The 20,978-nt window shown below is 37.4% G+C and overlaps 1 long non-coding RNA gene across 1 annotated transcript; it reads right to left on the bottom strand.

Moving 5' to 3' along the window:
• Window positions 1–16,276: 16,276 nt before the first annotated feature.
• Window positions 16,277–16,583, bottom strand: LOC121987460. The gene is made up of 3 exons (XR_006113603.1): window positions 16,520–16,583; window positions 16,380–16,437; window positions 16,277–16,295 (listed from the first exon to the last, which is right to left on the bottom strand). It is a non-coding gene; the product is annotated as an uncharacterized LOC121987460 (long non-coding RNA).
• Window positions 16,584–20,978: the final 4,395 nt, after the last annotated feature.

Here is a 20,978-nt window from a genome sequence, read left to right as displayed (position 1 = left end):
AATAAATAACCTAAACCAAATTTTTAGCTACTCCACTCCCTCCTTGTCCTAAAATTTAATAAGTATTGTTCAAAACTAAGTTTTTTTTAACCTAAGCGGTAGCTTTCAAAATCCAATACTTGCAAAAAAAAAAAAAAGGCTTAGCTAAGTTCCAATCTTTATTTTCAAAATTTTAAAACTTAGCCCACTTTGAAATCTAACTTTGTAAATTCTTGCTTTCCTATGTAAAGCATAGTTTTGCAAAATTTAACTCATTTCTTCCAAAATTTCTACTAAGCAAAAAGCGACTTCAAAAAAGTTTTCTCAAAATTCATTTAGCCCCAAATATTTCTCTAACAAATTTTTGAAATCTAGACTAGTACTTCTCTACGTATAGTTTACTCTTAGATCCTTATTTCACTTAGCTAAAAGGTAAGAAAAGAAAATTATAAAATGTTAAGTGTTACCAAAGCCTTGTTATCCCTCTTTAAAAATCGAATGACTATTTTGATTATTTTTTTATATATGGAAAAGGGGGAGAGTAGCAAATTCAAATACTCAAATAATTATCAAATTCAAATTCAAAAATGAGAGTAGCAAATTAAAATTTAAAATAATGAATAACAAAATATTAAAGGGGGAGTAACAGTTAAGGGGGAGCCTAAACTTAATGCTATACTTTCTTTAAATGTTTTTACTTGCATCTATTCTTTATTTGATATCTGTTTACTTAACTTTGAATTTAAGTTGCCATAATCAAAAAGAGGGAGATTGTTGGTGCGGGAAGTATCCGACGATCGAACTCGTGTTTTGATAATGGCAAAGGATTCAAAGTAAAGGTGTTTTGTGATTTAACAAGTCTACTTGAGTATTTCAGGAAAGTCCTAGCTGCGGTTAGGCAAAGGGAAAACCCTAGGGGGTGGTAACCCTAGGTCACAGGGGGTGGTAACCCTATGCGGAAAGTCTTGGCAGGTCGATGGCTTCAGGCAAAAGTCCTAGGGGGTGGTAACCCTAGGTGGAAAGTCTTGGTGTTGTGAACCAGGTGAAAGACTGGACTAGTCGGGAAGCGGATGTCCAGTAGAAAGTCCGGAAGCGTCGAGTGCTGAGCAAAAATCCAGTCGATTTGGAGGATCGCACTGGCAGCAGGTAAATCTCCTAAGTGGAGTAGGTGAGGACGCGTTCCCCGTAGAGGGAACAGTAAGTGTCGGGTCGACCTAGGGTTTCCGGACGGAAATCCGAAGTCAGACCCGAACAGTCCGGAGACTGTCATTACTCATTATCATATCTATTATGTTTTGTGTGTGCTAACTGTTAGAGTGTATACAGAAAGCCTAAGCTTTTGTAAACATTTATTCTGAATAAAGAATTACATTTGGTCAAATCATCTACATTTGTTGTAGTTGTTCAATTAATTTATATTGTAGATAACATAGTATGTGGTGTCACATACAGAAGATGATGTTATCAATACCTTATAAATTATAAACAGTAGCTCATGACCAAAATGGAAAGGAACAAACCATTGGAAGGTCATAGTGTAATTAGGAATTAGTTTATCTTGACTATATAATTACACTAGTACACTTAGAGTGTATTGAGTAGGACCATTTGAGGTCGTTTCTTTTATACTGACTTTATAAAGGAACAAAAACCTCAGTTATTATGGAAGTGTGTGCTCTTAATCCTAATATAATAACAAGCACATATATTTGATATTTATTTCTTTAATTTATCAATGGGTGAGATTTAGTTCGATGAATCAATAAGCTCGATAAGTTGGGAAATGATATAACTTATAGTGTGTGTTATGGAATATAGACGGAAATTGTGTCCTAGTAATCTAGGTTGATAGTGTCCCCAAGATGAGCTCATAAAGATTGTCATGTTAAACCCTGCAGGTGGACTTAGTCCGACATGACGATAAGGCTGAGTGGTACTATTCTTGGATTAAGATATTAATTAAATGAGTTGTCAGTAACTCACTTAATTGGTGGACATTCGACATCTTAAACACAGGGAGACTAACACACTCATAATAAGAAGGAGCCCAAAAATGTAATTTGGGATTGGTGCGGTAGTTCAATAATAGTTCTCTAGTGGAATGAATTATTATTGATTAAATTAAGTTGTGTGTTCGGGGCGAACACGGAATGCTTAATTTTATCGGGAGACCAAAATCAATTCCTCCTCTTGGTCCCTATCGTAGCCTCTTATTTATAGAGTACTATACCCACCTATACCCACCTTCTATACCCACCTAAAGGGGGCCGGCCAAGCTAACTTGGGAACCAAGCTAGGGTCGGCCTAAGCATGGTTTAGGGTGGCCCTAGCTAGCCGGCCCCCATTGAATTAAAAAAGAATTTTAATTTTAATTTTTATTATGTGGAAGATATAATTTATTACAGAGAATTAAAATTAAAATATCTCTCTTTAAAAGATCTACGAAAGATTAAAAGAAAGAGATTAGATCTCTTTCCTTATTTGTAGATTGGAAAGATATTTTATTTTTTCTCTTTGAAAATTATTCACATGTAGGAAATTAAAATTATAGAAATTTCTTTTTATCAACCATGAAGGGATTTTAAAAGGAAATTTTATTTTTTAAAAATTTCCAAAGACAAATAAGGAAGTTTTAATTGTTGATTGAAACTCTCCTAATTTTTCTATTTGAGGTGGCCGGCCATGATTAGTTGATTAAGAAATTTTATTAAATTTTTCTTAATTAAATATTGTCAAAGAAAGTTAAGGAAATTGTATTATAAATAAATTTCCTTATTTGCTAAAGCCAAGGAATATAAAAGAAGGGGTAGGGATGCCTTCATGGGTGACAACCTCTATTATTCTCCCTCTCCTATTCCTTGGTGTGGCCGGCCAACATCCTCTCCCTCTCTTCTTCTTTGTGGTGGCCGAAACATCCCTCTTGCTTGGAGTTCTTGTGGTGGCCGGATACTACTTGGAGAAGAAGAAGAAGAAGGAGAGAAAGCTTGCATTCCTTGGAGCTTGGTTGGTGTTTTTCTTCTTCCTTGGTGAAGCTCTTTTGTTTTGGCCGAACCTAGCTAGGAGGAGAAGAAGGTGATTGGTGGTTTCTCATCTTGGAAGATCGTTGCCCACACAACGTCCGAGGTTAGAAGAGGAATACGATAGAAGATCAAGAGGTCTTTCTAGAAGGTATAACTAGTAATTTTTCATTTCCGCATCATACTAGTTATTTATGGAAATAATACCAAATACAAGAGGCTTACGATTCTAGAATTTTGAATATATTTTTCGATGTTGTGTTCTTATTTTTTCTTTTCCTTGTGATTTGATTGTTCCTTTCGGTTAACCTAAAGTTATTTTAGAAAATTAAATATTAGCTTTCCATAAAAGGTTTTGTCTAGTCGGTGGTGGTTGCTCCCATATCCAAGAAGGCCATGTGCCTCGCCACGTCAGTACTGGGAACCAATTATGGAAATTAATATTTAATGGAATTAATAACTTAAGGTGACTTGGGTCGAACGTGTTAAGTTCCGCAGGAGATCCAAGTCAAAACCTAAAAGAACAAATAGATTAAGTTTTCGATCAAACGTGTTAAGTTCCGCAGGCGATCCAAAATTTAATTTAAAAGAACACATGTTAGCTAGGAAAAGGTTCAGACCTTTGTACAAAATTTTTGTATAGTGGAACCTCTAGGTTTTCCGAGTAGCAACCAACAATTGGTATCAGAGCTAGGGTTTTGCCTCTGTGTATTTGGTATTAGTTTAATTATGCACATGTCATACAAAATTTAGGCAGGATAATAGTAGGATGTGCTAACTTTGTGGATGCAGGATCCAACTATTATGGCTTATAGTTTTTTATGTGTGTGATTGGACCCTTGGACATGCCAAGGGCAATTTATATGTGTGTGCATGATTGTATTATAAAAATACAGCAGGAGCTGTATTTAGTTTTTATTAGGATTTAATTTTTGATCTAGTTATATGTACATTCCTTTTATGGAATATAGGATCGATGGATGTAAATTTTTATTTTATGTTCGATCTAGTTTACATGTACATTCCTTCGAGGAATATAGGATCAAAATTGTAAAATTCTATTTATGTCGCGGATCGAATCTTGCAAAGCGTGGAACCTTCTGAGGACCAGAGGCGCAGCGGAACAAGGAGCAAGATGGATGCGACAGCTAGACCCGGTGGCGGTGGCCAAATATGGCAGCAGCTTGGGATGTCAACACACGGAGAACAACCATAGATAAAAGCCATAATAGTTGAAAATTAGATTTTTTATTTATTGCTTTTATATTGTGCTGTGTGTGCATGTTAGTATACATGTCTAGTAGGCTAGCATAGTTAAAATTCCTCATTTATAAATAACTAAGTGGGGGAGGGATTTTAAATAAATTCCACGGTCTCCATTACTGGTTTGTAAGTGATGCAAACAAGCTTGCGCGTTGGCTCTGAGTGCCTTCCTCCATATCGGATGAGCTTGTTTGTGGATCACTAGAACAAACTTCCATTTTGGATGACTATAGGAAGTTAATTAAGAGCGTGTGATCTTCCCCATCGGAAGGGGCACAATCTTATTAATGGACTTAGTGTCAAGTAGTGGTATACACTTAGGCACGTTTAATAGTATCCTCCCCATCGGAGTCACTACTATTATTTGTGTGACCAAAGGATACCAACTATTAATTTTATTTGTCAAAAAGTTAGGTTGACAAGATAATAAAATTAATGGGTTAAAACCCTCCTTTTACAAATGTTGAATTTTTATACGTCCACACTATCGTGGCATACAATATTCGCGGTGTTTTGAGGTGTTGGTTAATTTAAAATAGTATTGTTTGAGGAATCAATATTATTCTAAATTTAGAGTTCTGACTAAAAGTTATTTGTGATTCTTAGGATGTCTTTCAACCCACTGTCCATCATACTACAACAGAATAGACTTTCTGGTCCTAACTATATAGATTGGAAAAGGAACCTGGACATTGTTCTTACTGCTGAAAGCTATAAGTTTGTACTGACTGAACCTTGTCCTGATGCACTCACTGGGGAATCTACCCAAGAGGAGATTGAATATCATAGGAAATGGGTAAAAGCAGATGAGATGGCGCGGTGTTACATTTTGTCTTCAATGTCAAATGTATTGCAACCTCAGCATCAAGATTTACCAACAGCCTATGATATTATGAACAATCTCAAGGAACTCTTTGGTCATCAGGATCAGGCTTCTAGGCAAGAAGCCATGAGAAAGATAATGACAGCCACCATGCAAGAGGGTACTCCTGTGAGGGATCATATCCTAAAGATGATGGCTTATCTAAACGAGATACAAATCCTTGGAGGAGAAATTGATGGAGAAACTCAGATTGATATGATCCTCCAAACACTACCTCGAAGTTTTGAGCAATTTCGCCTGAATTACAATATGAACAAAAGGGTATATTCATTGGCGGAACTACTGACAGAACTTCAGGCAGCAGAAGGTTTGTTTCATCACAATTTTCATATACACAATGCTGAAAATGGTTCTACTTCTAAACCGAAAGGAAAGAAGAAGAAGAAACAAGTTGGTTCAGCAAAGAAAGTGAATAAATCTCAGAGTACGGGACCTAAAGCTGGAGTGAAGAAGCCGAAGGGCAAGTCCTTCATCTGCAAGCAGTCAGGGCATTGGAAGGCAAACTATCCTCGTAGGAATCAGAACAACAAAGGTATATCTCATGCTCTAGTTGTTGAAACATGCTTAGCGGTGTTATCTACCAGCACCTGGTGTGTAGATACGGGAGCCACTGATCATGTCTGCAATTCCTTGCAGGGGTTCCAGTACCGTCTACATGGGCAATGCTACTAAGGTGGTGGCTGTTGCAGTAGGAGATATCTACTTATCTTTTAATAGAAATAGAAATTTGGTTTTAAGAAATTGTCTTTATGTACCCAGTTTTAGAAAGAATTTAATTTCAGTTTCTAAACTATTTTTGGATGAATATTCAATTTCATTTAGTAACGATGTAGTTATTAAGAGAAATAAAGTGATTATCTGTTCTGGTACATTAGTTGGCAATTTGTATACTTTAAATCCAATTTCTCCCACAAAACAAAACAAGGAAATTTATAACTCATCTTCTAATTCAAATAAGAGAAAAGAACCTTCGAAAATGAACCAAGCATATCTTTAGCATCTAAGGCTTGGTCATATTAACTTAAGTAGGATTCAGAGACTTATAGCCGATGGACTCTTGGGTTCATTAGAGTTGGAAAATTTTCCAACTTGTGAATCTTGCTTGGAAGGTAAAATGACCAATAGACCTTTCAAAGCCAAGGGGTATAGAGCCAAAGAAGTGTTAGAATTGGTTCATTCTGATTTGTGTTGTCCTATGTCTTTCCAGGAAAGAGGAGGTTTTGAATATTTTATCTCTTTTATAGACGATTATTCAAGATACGGATACATTTACCTAATGCGCCGCAAGTCCGAGTGCTTTGATAAGTTCAAAGAGTACAAGGCTGATGTGGAGAAATGACTAGGTAAAAGTATCAAGACACTACGGTCTGATCGTGGTGGCGAATACCTCTTAGGAGAGTTTAGGAATTACTTATTAGAGGCCGGGATTCAATCCCAACTGTCTAGAATGGTGTGGCAGAACGAAGGAATAGGACTCTTATGGAGATGGTTAGATCGATGATGAGTTATTCAGAATTACCAAATTCATTTTGGGGATACGCACTGGAAACAGCAGTGTACATTCTGAACTTAGTACCTTCTAAATCAGTTTCTTCTACTCCCACAGAATTGTGGAATGGGCAAAAGCCCAGTCTAAGACATATTCGGATTTGGGGTAGTCCAGCACATGTGATAAGTTAGAATCTCGTACAGAAGTTCTCGTGTTTGTGGGGTATCCCAAAGGAACGAAGGTGGTTTATTTTATAGTCCTAAAGACCCGGAAGGTCATTGTTAGCACCAATGCCCGTTTTTAGAAGAAGACTATATAATGGATCACAAGCCCGACAAAGTTGTTTTAGAAGAACTTAGAGAGGACACGTCTACTTTCAACAGGACAAGATGAAGTACCACAAGCGCAACACGTGTCACACATGATACACAACCACGGATGCCTCGTCGTAGTGGGAGGGTTGTAAGGCACTGAAGATTCATATTTTGGGAGAGTCTTGGACTTGATCCCGTAAACATAAACCTGATCCACGAACATATGACGAAGCACTCCAAGATATAGATGCAGCATCTTGGCAACAGGCAATGAATTCTGAAATAGAGTCTATGTACTCTAATAAGGTCTGGGAGCTTGTAGAACCACCTGATGGTGTAAAGGCCGTTGGATGCAAGTGGATCTACAAAAGGAAAAGAGGGACAGACGGGAAGGTAGAAACTTTCAAAGCTAGGCTTGTAGCGAAAGGGTATACTCAGAAAGAGGGAATCGATTATGAGGAGACCTTTTCACCGGTAGCTATGCTTAAGTCTATCCGGATACTCTTATCCATTGTTGCTCATATGGATTATGAGATTTGGTAAATGGATGTCAAGAAAGCTTTCCTTAATGGAAGTCTTGAAGAGAACATCCATATGAAGCAACCAGAAGGATATATTGAAAAAGGCAAAGAGCATCTAGTTTGCAAACTCAATCGGTCCATTTATGGACTAAACAAGCTTCAAGGTCTTGGAACATCCGGTTTAATGAAGTAATCCAGTCATATGGATTTAGTCAGTGCCCGGATGAGTCTTGTGTATACAAGAAGTGTAACGGAAACGTGGTGGTATTTATTGTACTATACGTAGATGATATTTTGTTAATTGGCAACAATGTCAAGGTATTATCGGACGTAAGAGTATGGTTGTCTAAACAATTTGATATAAAGGACTTAGGAGATTGTGCACATATTCTTGGGATCAAAGTTATAAGGGATCACAAGAAAAAAATGTTGTGTCTGTCCCAAGCTTCATATAAAGATACAATTCTTGCTCGTTTTAGCATGCAGGATTCCAAGAAAGGTTTCTTACCTTTTAGGCATGGAGTAGCTCTATCTAGAGCGATGCCTCCGAAGACATCAAAGGAGATAGAGGACATGAAAGCAGTTCCTGGTTGTAGGAAGCTTAATGTATGCAATGCTATGCACGACCGATATCTATTTTGGGCATGGTTAGCGAATATCGAGTAACCCAGATAAGGACATTGGAAAACAGAAGGACTAGAGATTATTGCTAGTCTACCAAGCAGACGATTTGCTGGGTTACACGATTAGATTTCCAATCGATAGGGACAACAGAAGTCTACATCAAGCTATGTGTTTACTTTAGGAGGTGGAGCCATTGCATGGAGGAGTGTTAAAATGTCGGACTCAACCATGGAAGTCGAGTATGTAGCAACCTCTGAGGCGAAGCAGTATGGCTCAGGAACTTTCTAATGGACTTAGATGTGATTCTTGGTTTGCCCAAAATCATCACAACTTATTGTGATAATAGCGGTGCAGTTGCAAACTCGAAGGAACCACGAGCCAATAAGGCAAGTAAACATATAGAGCGCAAGTACCACCTGATACGAGATATCGTGTCATCGCCAAGATTGCATCAGCAAATAACCTGGCAGATCCTTTCACTAAGGCCCTTCCAGCTAAAGCTTTCGATCGGCATGTGGAGGGAATGGGAATCAGATGTATGGAAGAAGATGTGGCAGCTTAGTCATTAGTATAAGTGGGAGATTGTTAAAGTGTATACTGAAAGCCTAAGCTTTTGTAAACATTTATTCTGAATAAAGAATCACATTTGGTCAAATCATCTACATTTGTTGTAGTTGTTCAATTAATTTATATTGTAGATAACATAGTATGTGGTGTCACATACAGAAGATGATGATATCAATACCTTATAAATTATAAACAGTAGCTCATGACCAAAATGGAAAGGAACAAACCATTGGAAGGTCATAGTGTAATTAGGAATTAGTTTATCTTGACTATATAATTACACTAGTACACTTAGAGTGTATTGAGTAGGACCATTTGAGGTCGTTTCTTTTATACTGACTTTATAGTGGAACAAAAACCTCAGTTATTATGGAAGTGTATGCTCTTAATCATAATATAATAACAAGCACATATATTTGATATTTATTTCTTTAATTTATCAATGGGTGAGATTTAGTTCGATGAATCAATAAGCTCGATAAGTTGGGAAATGATATCACTTATAGTGTGTGTTGTTGATTATAGAAGGAAACTGTGTCCTAGTAATCTAGGTTGATAATGTCCCCAAGATGAGCTCATAAAGATTGCCGTGTTAAACCCTGCAGGTGGACTTAGTCCGACATGACGATAAGGTTGAGTGGTACTATTCTTGGATTAAGATATTAATTAAATGAGTTGTAAGTAACTCACTTAATTAGTGGACATTCGACATCTTAAACACAGGGAGACTAACACACTCATAATAAGAAGGAGCCCAAAAATGTAATTTGGGATTGGTGCGGTAGTTCAATAATAGCTCTTTAGTGGAATGAATTATTATTGATTAAATTAAGTTGTGTGTTCGGGGCGAACACGGGATGCTTAATTTTATCGGGAGACCAAAACCAATTCCTCCTCTTGGTCCCTATCGTAGCCTCTTATTTATAGAGTACTATACCCACCTATACCCACCTTCTATATCCTCCTAAAGGGGGCCAGCCAAGCTAGCTTGGGAACTAAGCTAGGGCCGGCCTAAGCATGGCTTAGGGTGGCCGGCCCTAGCTTGAACCCAAGCTAGAGGGGGCCGGCCACATTAAATTAAAAAAGAATTTTAATTTTAATTTTTATTATGTGGAAGATTTAATTTATTACAGAGAATTAAAATTAAAATATCTCTCTTTAAAAGATCTACAAAAGATTAAAAGAAAGAGATTAGATCTCTTTCCTTATTTGTAGACTGGAAAGATATTTTATTTTTTCTCTTTGAAAATTATTCACATGTAGAAAATTAAAATTATAGAAATTTCTTTTTATCAACCATGAAGGGATTTTAAAAGAAAATTTTATTTTTTAAAAATTTCCAAAGACAAATAAGGAAGTTTTAATTGTTGATTGAAACTCTCCTAATTTTTCTATTTGAGGTGGCCGGCCATGATTAGTTGATTAAGAAATTTTATTAAATTTTTCTTAATTAATTATTGTCAAAGAAAGTTAATGAAATTTTATTATAAATAAATTTCCTTATTTGCTAAAGCCAAGGAATACAAAAGAAGGGGTAGGGATGCCTTCATGGGTGACAACCTCTATTATTCTCCCTCTCCTATTCCTTGGTGTGGCCGGCCAACATCCTCTCCCTCTCTTCTTCTTTGTGGTGGCCGAAACATCCCTCTTGCTTGGAGTTCTTGTGGTGGCCGGATACTACTTGGAGAAGAAGAAGAAGAAGAAGGAGAGAAAGCTTGCATTCCTTGAGCTTGGTTGGTGTTTTTCTTCTTCCTTGGTGAAGCTCTTTTGTTTTGGCCGAACCTAGCTAGGAGGAGAAGAAGGTGATTGGTGGTTTCTCATCTTGGAAGATCGTTGCCCACACAACGTCCGAGGTTAGAAGAGGAATACGATAGAAGATCAAGAGGTCTTTCTAGAAGGTATAACTAGTAATTTTTCCTTTCCGCATCATACTAGTTATTTATGGAAATAATACCAAATACAAGAGGCTTATGATTCTAGAATTTCGAATATGTTTTTCGATGTTGTGTTCTTTTGTTTTTTCTTTTCCTTGTGATTTGATTGTTCCTTTCGGTTAACCTAAAGTTATTTTAGGAAATTAAATATTAGCTTTCCATAAAAGGTTTTGTCTAGTCGGTGGTGGTTGCTCCCATATGCAAGAAGGTCATGTGCCTCGCCACGTCAGTACTGGGAACCAATTATGGAAATTAATATTTAATGGAATTAATAACTTAAGGTGACTTGGGTCGAACGTGTTAAGTTCCGCAGGAGATCCAAGTCAAAACCTAAAAGAACAAATGGGTTAAGTTTTGGATCAAACGTGTTAAGTTCCGCAGGCGATCCAAAATTTAATTTAAAAGAACACATGGTAGCTAGGAAAAGGTTCAGACCTTTGTACAAAATTTTGATACAGTGGAACCTCTAGGTTTTTCGAGTAGCAACCAACACTAACTTTGTGCTGCAGGATATATTTGGGATTAATGTATCTTGCAGGGACCAAAGTGCGAAGAATAGCCTCGGATGAACAGTGTCCGAGGCGCCTCCATGGAGCTTGGAGGCGCCTCGGGTGCTAAGGTGACATGGCTGTGCAGACCCACTGGAGGTGCCTTCATGGTGCACGAAGGCTCCTTGGATGCTCCATTGGAGGCACCTTAAAGATGGATGAAGGCGCCTTCTAGGCGATAAGCGCAGAATAGTCAGCGCTCATCTGCACGGTGGACTCAGAGCTGTGGAGGCGCCTTCGGAGGCTTTTAAGGCGCCTTGGATGCCCTTTATAAGGGGACTTCGAGCAGCAGTGAGGAATAACAACTTCCAAGCGATAATTCTAGATTCAACGGCTAACGAACTCATTCCGAAGTGCTACAACCCGACACCGACGACCTGGAGCTTCAATTTAGCATTTTAGTTGTCGGTATAAAAGTTTATTTACGTTCTTTATTTTTCTTCTTGTACTTAAACTTATAAATCTGTTCGAGCCTATAGTTGTTGCCCACAGTAAGCGATCAAGGATCGCGGGCCTTCGAGTTGGAGTCGCTACAGGCTCCGAACGAAGTAAATTCTCTGTGTCCTTCTGTGTGTGTTTGCTTTCCTTTTATTTACTTTTCGCTGCGTTATTTCTGAACGAGTTTTTACGATTCTGATAATCGAACGAAATAGCTGCGAGCGCTATTCACCCCCCCTCTAGCGCGTCTCGATCTAACAATTAGGTTAATTATTTCGATTAAGGTTTTTCCCTAATTAGATTGGGGAGTTATTTTGCTATTTGCTACCTATGTAATTAGCTAAATATATTATGTGATCGCAGGACTCTGATTCGAGACGAGCATCTCGACGTCGGATTTGGACTGGATTGGACCTTCCTATTGGAGGTGGGTACCTCTTGACTTATCTTTTATGATATTGTCAATTGGATATGCATAGTATTTTATAGCTACAAGTAATGATCATGTTTGCTTTTGGTATGTCACAGTTTGATATCCATAGCATGTTCTGTTTTGTCGCTTGTTATGTATCCATGTTTATATCTCGTGATTATTGCCATGAGTACCTTAGTTCCTAAAGTAAGTGACATACCATGCTTTACTGAGTTTAGAACTAGATTCTGGATTTTTATTATCTGGCATGTGTACCTATATTTTTATATCATATCTGATCTGTGTACCTAGACCCTTTTGCTTTGATCCATGTATATTGTTGGTACATATTTTATGGAGGTGGATATGTTCAGGACCTAGGTTGTTATACCATAGAGGATCTCTATACCCTAGATCTGTGGATTTGACTTACTGGTACTAGGGTACACATTTTTATATATATATGGATATTGCTATGCTGATCAGGATATTGTCATGCTTAGTGTCATGCATTATGATTGCATGCTGTGCGATAGTCGACTCCATTATTGTGAGCACATCGCCAGTTACATATATCTGCACACACGACCACTCATGGGTTAGTGGTATATTCAGGCAGGGTGTGTTGCAGCAGGTGCTCTGTCAAGGGCTCCGTTGGTCCACTCGTGGGTTAGTGTGACGCAACGTTGTGAGCAGTGGATCCTCTCCCATCATTGTGTAACGGAGATGAGCATTGAGCCCCATTTATGATTTAGGGTAGGAGGATAGGTGTACAAAGATCCCGCTCCATCGGCCTTCCCATGAGTAGTGATGGCGGCACGTGCCGGTACTGTCACTCCCTACTCCTCCACCATCATCGTGTGAAGGCCGGAAGGGGAGCAGGGGTGACATCATTGATCATACTTGGCATGCATTTACGCATGATGCCTTTATTTTATTTGACGGTTTGGTTGGTGATGGCATATACGAGATTTATGACGATGATGTCTTTATTTTGATACCTTTGTGAGTATTTCTGGTGATCTGATCTTAGTTACCTTTGCATTTTCCTATATATGATTAGGAAGGTTCCATTTACACGTAGATATAATTAGGCATGTATATATTGGTATTTGAGTTCTTGAACTCACCCCCGCGTGACACTATCTTTTCTAGTGCAGCATTGCATTATTGGGTTCGGGCACCCACTCGAGAAGACCTTCCGCTTTGTTTATTTTATTTGTTTTTGGTAGATGAATGTGTATTTGGCTTGCGGTTTTGGTGTTGTTGTGTTGTTGTGTGTAAGCCTTTGCAGGCTAGCGGTGTTTTATTTTGTTTTGTATGAGCTTGTCTTTATGTGTTTCCATGTGTTGGTTTTAATTTCAGAGTGGTGATAAAACACATATATATATGTGGTTGTTGTTATATTTGTCGATCATTACGGTTATTATTCGCTGGTTGTGTATATATTCCAGCCGCATGTGACTGATGTATATTGTGTCTGTAGAAATGCTTCAGATTGTCACCCATACGGGGGAGGTGCTGCCGAAATTTCTTCGGACAAGAACTTTCCAGGGGTGTGACATTTTTTGTTAAGGGATAATGGGTTGGATTTGACCTTTCTAATCCAACTCAGTAATGAGGGCTATATATTGATATGGTTGAGGGAAGATTATACACATGAGATCATTAATTAGCTTGTAAGGTTTTTGGAAAACTTTAACTCAATTTCTCTTCTCCTCTCACTCTCTCCTTCTCTTTGCCGCCGGCCACACAACAACAAGAAGTTTTCTCCTTGTTGCCGTTGTTAGAGTGTATACTATAAGCCTAGCTTTTTATAAACATTTATTTTGAAATAAAAGAATCACATTGTCAAATGTCTACATTTATGCTAAGTGTAGTTGTTCAATTAATTTATATTGTAGGTAACATGGTGTATGGTGTCACACACAAAAGATCATGTTATCAGTTCTTTATAAATTATAAACAGTTGCTCATGCACTACAACAAAAACCTTCATAGACATCGGTTTTCCACCGGTGTCTATTTCATTTTCGACCGATGTCTATGAAGCCGATGTTAAAAGTCTACCATTTTTGACATCGGGTTAAAAGCGGTGTAGTATCACTTAACGACACCGGTTTTACAGCGGTGGAAAACCGATGTAATATTAGTTAATAACACCGGTTTTACAGCGGTGGAAAACCGATGTAATATGTATATTTTTTCACAAATTTGATTTTCGAAACCATGAAAAACCGATAATAACAAAAAAAAAACACAAATATTCACAAATTATACAAATATTCTTCATTCAATAATATCCATAAAATACACAAATATTAACAAATTATATAAATAATCTTCTTAGAACAATATCCATAAAATACCCAAACATTCTTTTTACATCAAAAGCTAGCTAATAGATATACTATCCCTAACCATTAATGGGTACCCCACGGAGCAGTAGGCCTCACTTCCTGTCCAGATCCAACATTCAATCCTTTCCCTAGGTCCCATAGCATAGTTCAGTGGTCGGCTCTGAAGTCCTCAGTGGTAGAAGTTCGACCCCATTCTCCTTTTCTCTTTCGCTCCTCCCTTTTCCCAGTCATCCCTCTTCCCTGTCATCTGTGCAATTAGTTTGTAAATTCAAATAACCAGAACACGAGAAAAATATACATATTCAATGACATTCAATAAAATATATAATATAGTTAAACAAAGTGAAGACCTTGACAAAATTAAGACTCCAATGGTTTAGTCATGCATATTGCATAGAGTTCAATTGAGGAGTAAGAACTAAGAACCATATAGCTGACCAAATAGTTAGCAAAAATATGGGTTCATTGATGTTGATAATATATTTCTCTATCCTATTTACTAATAACCACCTGATATGGGTTCATTAAAAATTTTGTCATATTTTGTCAAAATTAGAATCAACTAGCTATAGACTGAAACTGAGCCTAAGCAGAATCAGAATCATAAACTTGCTGAACAATCTTGGGCATCCTACAATAGATTATCCAAAAGTTGCAGAACAAAGTTGTAAAAAGTAGTAAAAGATTTGCAACTCTTATTCGATGCATAACAACAATTTTGATTTTGACACACGAGGCATTAACACCTGTTTTAACTTGACGCTATCTACTTGATAAAGTCAAGCAAAGACATTTACCTTCACTTCGATCCTTGAATCCTCGAATAATACATGCAAGACTCCAAGGCCTTCCACCAGAGCATGCTTTTGCTCCACCTTTTAATATGCCATTGTGTTGCTTCAGTCTGAGAATATGTCATCTTTTGTCAAACAATGGGAAGGGTTTCACTTACATATGCACGAATCTATATATTCATCAACAACATCTTCCTGCCAGACGAATCTAATGAAGGTAAAGGCACACAAATAATACAAAAAAAAATTCTTCTGAGTGTGTGTTTCAGATTTAGAAAATATTTCAGTGGCATGTAAGTCAGAAATCAGTACTTAACAAATTAGAAAAGCAATCATCTTTAGAGATTTGTCAAGGACACATTTAACTAGCACCTTATCTGGACATAATATAGGCATTGGACATGTAATCAAAACCCCATCTATTTCGATAAGAACAAAATAAATTAAGGAAATGTATACAAGCGGGAAGTTCTCAACATTCCACAAGAAAAATCCATGATCATATTTGTTAGACTTCAAATCCGAGGCCAAAAGCTTGCACAAGGTCATTAAAGACTCACGCAAGGTCATTCAAGCTTGACAAATACAACCCGGTATTCAGGAATGGCAGCTATATAAGGAGTAGATGCACCTGTCTCATTTTCATCCTGAAGTAACTTATCCAACTCCGGCCAAAGAAGCTCCCTCCTGAAAGTACAGTTGATATTTCATATTCCACACAGGAGTAATGAGATAATGATGGGCAAAAGAGAAAAAAAATAGAAAACTAAAAAATAGCAGTAGCCGACATTGAAATTTGGATGGCATGCATAAAAGTTTGCTGATACTACATACCATGCAGAGAAGTCATCCTCAATACCCTGATCATCATCTCCCAACCCCACTTGGACAATGTGCTTGGCGCCTATGCAGAGGAAAAAAAATATAGAAGAATATCCAAGTACGAATGATGCTTAAATTCATTAAACACATCTACAAACTTGCACATGACTACTACATTACAGTTGTATGTATGAAGCTCACAGATAACATGTCTACTCAACTATTCATATTGACAATTTCATATTGCTGATTAAAATGTTCATATTGCTGATTGCCCAAACTAAACACACCAAATTGAAGATTTTCCAACCAGGTTCCTCTTTCTTTCCCCTATAAAAACTAATAATCAGCAATCGATCAAGGCAAAAGGATTATTGGTAGAATAGATTAACTAAATGTGCATGTTTCCAGAACCTCTGTAAACCATTTGTAGAACCGGGCAGCATTATCAGTAGGCTCACCATCTCCATACCTAAAGAAAACAAAGGGATCAGCTCGAACTTTGAGGAAACTGATCGTTTATAAAAACAAAAAATTCCTGGCTTTCAACTTACGTAGCCAAGAAGAACAAAGCCAAGATCTCCTTTTTCAGGTTCTCCTCATACTCATCATCCTCAGTAGCATATTCGTCCTATAATTGAGGAAACTAACTACAGATCAGCCAATTAATCAGTAGTATTTCCAATGATCTAAAACAGAAGGAAGATAATCTTACGATATCCTTGACTTTAAATATGGCATTAGGGTACCGTGCTTTTGCCTCCTCAGCCAGCGCCTAGAAGGGGGGAAAATCTAAGATCATGGGAGAAAAATTCAAAAAATGAACTACTCGGATAAAAACCCTAACCTTCGCGAACCCCTCAGCCGTCCTGGTCTGCGTCCCGAAGAAGACGGTGACCTTCTTCTTCCCTTGGTCCTCCTTTGTATCCATCTGGGTCTTCACCACTAGCAGCTTCGGCGGCTCGACGGGCTTCCTTCCGCTCGATCGCCAGACGAAGAAGATTGCCACGCAACAGACAAGCACGACGACGATGATCAGCAGCCGGTTCTCCACGAACGCATCCCCGGTGCTGGAATCGAGCCCATATCCGTCGGAGAGGGAGGCGACGACGACCGACAAGAGATCAAGGGACGACGCCTTCTCGGAACCTATATGCATCTTGGCGGATCGAGCGGTGAATCGGAAGCACAGATCTCCGATCTCTGTTTCTGTCTGCTTCGAATTGGGAGAATGAAGGAGGTCGAGATTGGGTCGGCGATGGGAGGGGAGTAGAAGGTAGAGGCAGAGAAGGTGAGTCGCCCGAAGACGGCTCTCTCTCTCTGCCTCCCGTGGACGGCAGCATATAGGGTTAGGTTATAGGGAAGAGTTGAAAATTTTAGCTAAGTATTGGTGGGAAAATTATCATAGACATCGGATTTTAAAAACCAATGTTAAAATCGGTGTCTATTAACGAAAAAATGGGCGCTCATAGACATCGTCTAAAAAACTGATGTCTATGAGTGAAAATCTGCACTCATATACACCGATTTTTGGAAAAACCGGTGTAAAATACTCAAAGACATCAGTTTTTTCTTAAAACCGTTGTTGTTCCACTGATGTCTATGAAGGTTTTTGTTGTAGTGACGACTAAGATGGATAGGAACAAACCATTGGAATAGTCCTAGTGTAATTTGGTATTAGTTTATCTTGACTATAAAATTACACTAGTACACTCAGAGTGTATTGAGCAGGACCATTTAAGGTAGTTTCTTTTTATACTGACTACATAAAAGAACAAGACCTTTGTTATTATGGAAGTGTGTGCTCTTAATCTCGATATAATAACAAGCACGTGTACTTAGTATTTATTTCTTTAACTTATCAATGGGTGAGATTTAGCTCGTTAAATCAAGAGGCCTAATAAATTGGGAAATTATATTTGTTAGAGTGTATACTAAAAGCTTAGCTTTTGTAAACATTTATTTGTTGAAATAAAAGAATCACATTGGTCAATATCTGCATTTATTTGTTAAATGTAATTGTTCAATTAATTTATATAGTAGACAACATGGAGTATGGTGTCACACTCAGAAGATCATGTTGTCGGTTTTCTATAAATTATAAACAAGTTGCTCACGACTAAGATGGAAAGGAACAAACCATCATAATAATCGTAGTGTAATTAAGTATTAGTTTATCTTGACTAATAAATTACACTGATACACTTTAAGTGTTTTGAGTAGGATCATTTAGGTATGTTCTTTTTGTACTGACTTAGTAAAAGAACTATACCTTAGTTATTATGGAAGTGTGTGCTCTTAATTCTAATATAATAACAAGCACATATATTTAATATTTATTTTTTTGACTTATCAAAGGGTGAGGTTTAGCTCGATAAATCAATATGCCCGATAAATTAGAAAATGATAATACTTATAGTGTGTGTTGTCGATTATAGAAGGAATCTGTGTCCTAGTTATCTAGGTTGAGAATGCCCCCAAGAGGAGCTCATAAGGATTGTCATGTTAAACCCTACAGGTGAACCTAGTCCGACATGACAATAAAGTTGAGTGGTACTACTCTTGGAGCTAGATATTAATTAAGTGAGTTGTCAGTAACTTACTTAATTAGTGGACATTCGTAATCTTAAATACAGGTAGATTAACACACTCATGATAAGAAGGAGCCCATAATGTAATTTGGGATTAGTGCGGTAGTGCGGTAATAACTCTCTAGTGGAATGAGTTGTTATCGATGAACTTGAGTTGTGTGTTCAGGGTGAGCATGGGATACTCAAGCTCATCGGAAGGACAAAACCAATTTCTCCTCTAGGTCCCTGTCGTAGCCTCATCATAGCCTCAAGTACATCCAAATGTAAGGCTTTTCTTGGTGTCCAAGAAGGGGGTCGGACCATTGCTTGGTGACCAAGCAATGGCCGGCCACATCCTCTTGTAGGGGTCGGCCCTATAGCTTGGTGACCAAGTTGTTTTGAATTTTTAAAATCTTCTCTTTATAGAAAACTATAAGTTTTAAAAGAGAGATTTTAATTTTTAAAACTTTCCTTATTTGAATTAGGCCACATGTTTAAATAGAGAGTTTAAAAGATTTTAAAACTTTCCTTTTTAACCATCCTCATGGTTTAAGAAAAAAAGAAAAAAAAGTTTTAAAATTTAAATTTTCTATCACCATGTTAAAAAATAAAATTTTATAAGAGAGTTTTTAAATTTAAAACATGGTTTTAATTTTTAGAAACTTTCCTTTTTTAACTCCTACTTTAGGAAAGAGAGCTTGTAAAATTTTATAAGAGTTTTTCTCTTGTAAAATTTTTAAAAAAATTATTATTATTCCTTTCCTAAAACATGGTGGCTGGCCACCTTGCTTGGTGCCCAAGCAAGGGGCCGGCCAAGTTTAATCCTAAACCAAATAGGATTGATCTCAACCATTGATTGATGATTGATTCAATCAAGAGGAAAGAAAAGGAAAAATAAAAAGGGAAAAGGAAAAACTCTTGGATGATTTTATTTTTTGTAAAAGGTTTTTCCTTATTTGCCTTGGGCAAGTAATATAAAAGAAGGGGTGAGGGGGCTTCATGAGACACAACTCTTATTCTTTTGCTTGGGTGATCTCTTGGTGTGGCCGACCTCTCTCCCTTTTTCCTCTCCCTTTGCTCTCTTCTCCTTGGTGGTGGTGGTGGCCGGATTTTAGAAGAAGAAGGAGGAAACTTTTGGGTGGTGTTCATTTTGGAGGATCGTCGCCCACACGACGTCCAAGGCGAGGCGAGGAATACGGCAGAAGATCTCGAGGTCATTAGCATACAAAGAGAAGGTATAATTAGTAATTATTTTCCGCATCATGCTAGTTTTTCTCTTTGTAAGAATTCTAAATACAAGAGGCAATTAGATCTAGTTTTTCGAAATAATTTTTCGAGTTTGTGTTTTCTTCTTTTTTGAACTTGTGATTCGATTGTTCCTTTTGGTTAACCTAGAGTTATTTAAGAAAATAAATATTAGCTTTCCTTAAAAGGCTTTGCCTAGGCGGTGGTGGTTGCTTCCATATCCAAGAAGGCCATGTGCCTAGCCATGCAGTCCTGGAAGCCAATTTTGGAAATTAATATTTATGGAATTAAGAATCTAGGTAGATTTGAATCAATAGTGTTAAGTTCCGCTTGCGATTCAAATCTAAACCATTAAGAACAGATAAGTTTAATTTGGAATCAATGATGTTAAGTTCCATCTGCGATTCCTAATTTAACTTCTAAAGAATACAATAGGTTATTTAAGGAAAGGTTCGACACTTGTACAAAAAATTTGTACAGTGGAACCGGTATGTTTTCCTAGGATTAACCAACAATATTACTTATAGTGTGTGTTGTTGATTATAGAAGGAAACTGTGTCCTAGTAATCTAGGTTGATAATGTCCCCAAGAGGAGCTCATAAGGATTGTCATGTTAAACCCTGCAGGTGGACTTAGTCCGACATGACGATAAGGTTGAGTGGTACTACTCTTGGACTAAGACATTAATTAAAATGAGTTGACAGTAACTCAATTAATTTAGTGGACATCCGACATCTTAAACACAGAGAGACTAACACACTCATAGTAAAAAGGAGCCCAAAATATAATTTGGGATTGGTGCGGTAGTTCAATAATAACTCTTTAGTGGTATGTTCAATAATAACTCTTTAGTGGTATGAGTTATTATTGATGAACTCAAGTTGGGTGTTCGGTGTAACACCCACGAAATGATAAGCTATACATATGGGTAAATTCTTTATAAAAGGAAAATGGAAATAGAACCAAAAAAAAAAAAAGAAAAAAAAAAGAAAGAGAAGTTAAGATTTGAACCTTGAACCTCTCAAAATAGATAATGCTAAATTAGTACATGATAACCACTAGAACCATGAATGACTTATGATTTGTAAAGAGTGGGAATTGTAGTTAAAAGTGAGATTATGATTAAGTAAGGGAACAAGAGGAAGTCAAGTAGCTATTCTCCTCTTTCTCTTGGTTAAGAAAAGAAGCAAGGAAAAGA

This window comes from Zingiber officinale, chromosome 5B, assembly GCF_018446385.1.
Source record: "Zingiber officinale cultivar Zhangliang chromosome 5B, Zo_v1.1, whole genome shotgun sequence".
In the NCBI taxonomy this organism is placed as follows: domain Eukaryota; kingdom Viridiplantae; phylum Streptophyta; class Magnoliopsida; order Zingiberales; family Zingiberaceae; genus Zingiber; species Zingiber officinale.
This window is presented reverse-complemented; position numbering and strand designations above follow the sequence as displayed.